A 2,653-nucleotide genomic window follows, 5' to 3' on the forward strand; every position below is an offset into this window, starting at 1 on the left:
TCCTTGATTCAGATTTTCATAGTTCATCTCTTCGGTCCTTCTCTGAACTGCTTGTCTTCTTCGTTGTCAGAAAGTTCTTTCAATCTCAGGGTCTACAAGGAGTAAATCAATAATTCGATCAATACTCATAAACACCTGAAACACCACAGAGAAAATTAACTAAGTGAAAATTGATAAAAAAAAATAAACCAAAATGCAAAATTAACAAATTCACAAATAATGACTTTTAAACAGTCCCCAGCAACGACGCCAAAAACTTGGAACGATAGAAATGTGTAAGTGTACACAATTTCAACAAATAATAAAGTAACAAGTAAATGTCGAGTTATCGTACCCAGAGGGACTGTGTAAGAAAATTATTTATCAAATGAAATTCAAACACTTTGGTGATTAAAAATATTTTGATTTTGAGGAAGTGATTAAAAACTAAAATTTAACTAAGTAAAATAAAATAAAAAAAAGGTTCAATGCACAATTTCAAAAGATAATTTTAATCAAGATGACATAATTGTGTTAGATTAATTACATTTCTTATCTTAATATTACTAAAACAATGTTCATGCTATTACGAATAAATTCATGACAACTTGGTATTTTGTTAACTATAACATATCTGAGACTTACTAAATTAACTAATCTCTTGAACATATTACTATTCCAATTCAAACAATTAATCAATTTAGATAAGCAAGTAAAAGATTAAGTGAAGTAACAATACATACCTACATTGAAACGGTTTAATCACAATAATCTAGCAAGTTATGCAAGGCTAATGTATCATTTAATATTGTCGCTAATTTAACCCTCACTACCTTTGAAGATTAAAATGCACTGATTAAGTATTGTGTCAATTAATTACAATTTCAATACGATTAATAATTAATTCATTAGTTACCTTACAATTTTAATGCAAGAATAACATAATCATGGTTTTACTTAATCAAATAATTTACCAAGACCTATAACAAGACAAACATAATTTTAATAACTTAAATGGATGAAATGTAACCAACCTAAAACAAATTAAATTTAAGCTATGTTAATTAAATTAATAATATCAACATAACAAGTATTCATAGACATGTTCATAACAACAACAATAAAAAGTTAAAGGATAGGAAACTGGAATCAAATCATGTGTTTCTCCGAAGCCTGACTAGTTTGCTCTGCTCCTCCTTCTCCACTTGTTCTTGTTGAACCAAGGCTTCTACAAGCACTTGAATGCTGCTACCAAAGGTGGTTGAATAACTCTTTTCCAAGAGGGAAATCGGTAAGGAAGGGACAAGAAAGAAAAATGGAAAACAAAGGAGAAGATTGAGTAAAAGTGAGAGAGAAGTGTGGAATGAGAGGTCTGAGAGGTGTGTTGAAATAAGTAGCAAATGGGATATTTATAGGTGTGATTGGCTGGTAAAAATAGCAAAAAATAGCAGCCATATACCCCCCTTGGCCGGCCACACATGTGGCAAGTTTGAATATTTCAAACTTGCTAAATTTAGGTAGGGGCTTGATAAATAGAGGGGTTTGAATGCAATTTCAAGGAAACTTCAAGGGCTAATTTGTAAGTCAAATAATCAGCTAATTTAAGCTGATTAGGTCAGCATGCTGGACGGTTTTGGGCAGCCCATGTGCTCGGTTAGACCAATCTTTCGGTTTAGCACAATTGAACCTCTTTTCATAATTTAATTAATAATAATTATTAATAAATTAGAATAAATTTAAAAGTAATTATATTATGTATTAATAAACATAAATTGGACATTCTTAGGCTGAGAAATTAATTCACCTCGATGCTTCAAAAACGGCTTCTCGGTTTTGCGCTTCTAGTAGTGTCTACCGAGTCAATTTTCACCCTTTGTGCAAATCTGTCGAAATTAAATCAAAATTTATGAAAATTTATTATAAAATTAATTATGTAACACCCCAAATCCGGTCTAAACGTTATGACGGAATCTGGCGATGTTACATTGTAACACCCCTTACCCGTATTCGACACCAGAATAGGGTGCGAGGCATTACTAGAACACATACACTTATAAACATATTAAACCAAGTTATAAAATTTCATTCAAATTTAAACTCTTCAAATTTTTAACATGCTTTTATAAATCTTCACGTTTTAACTTCAAAATACTATATTTGTAACAAATAGGGATTCTGAGACCCAATACATACTCATGCAATTCAATACTTCATTTTTATTTCATTTAATTCACGATTCTCATGTTCACGATTCAATTCAATTTCTGAATCCAGTATACATTTCAAAACCACAATAATTCATTTAATTCACATCATATCATTTGCAATTTCCGTTTAATTCACGTACAATTCAATTTCATTAAGTTCAACACTAATACATACTTTTTGCATCATTTTACACTTCAAGCATGAACCTAGTATTTCATTTCCTTTCCACTCCCGTTTCCTATGCATATCACACAAGATATAAACATTACTCTCAACCATAGTCACAAGCTAGTCTTTTTGAAAACTAACCACATGATAAACCATTTTAATAAAGATTACAAACTTTAAACCTTACCACCCTTTTATGATCACAAGCATATTTCCATCTAGACATTTAGCATCTCAATGCATAATTTTATAAATTTAATGTGGCGTAATCCAGCCACAACATGGCCAAAGCCTAAGC

This window comes from Gossypium raimondii, chromosome 10 (assembly GCF_025698545.1).
Source record: "Gossypium raimondii isolate GPD5lz chromosome 10, ASM2569854v1, whole genome shotgun sequence".
Classification (NCBI taxonomy): domain Eukaryota; kingdom Viridiplantae; phylum Streptophyta; class Magnoliopsida; order Malvales; family Malvaceae; genus Gossypium; species Gossypium raimondii.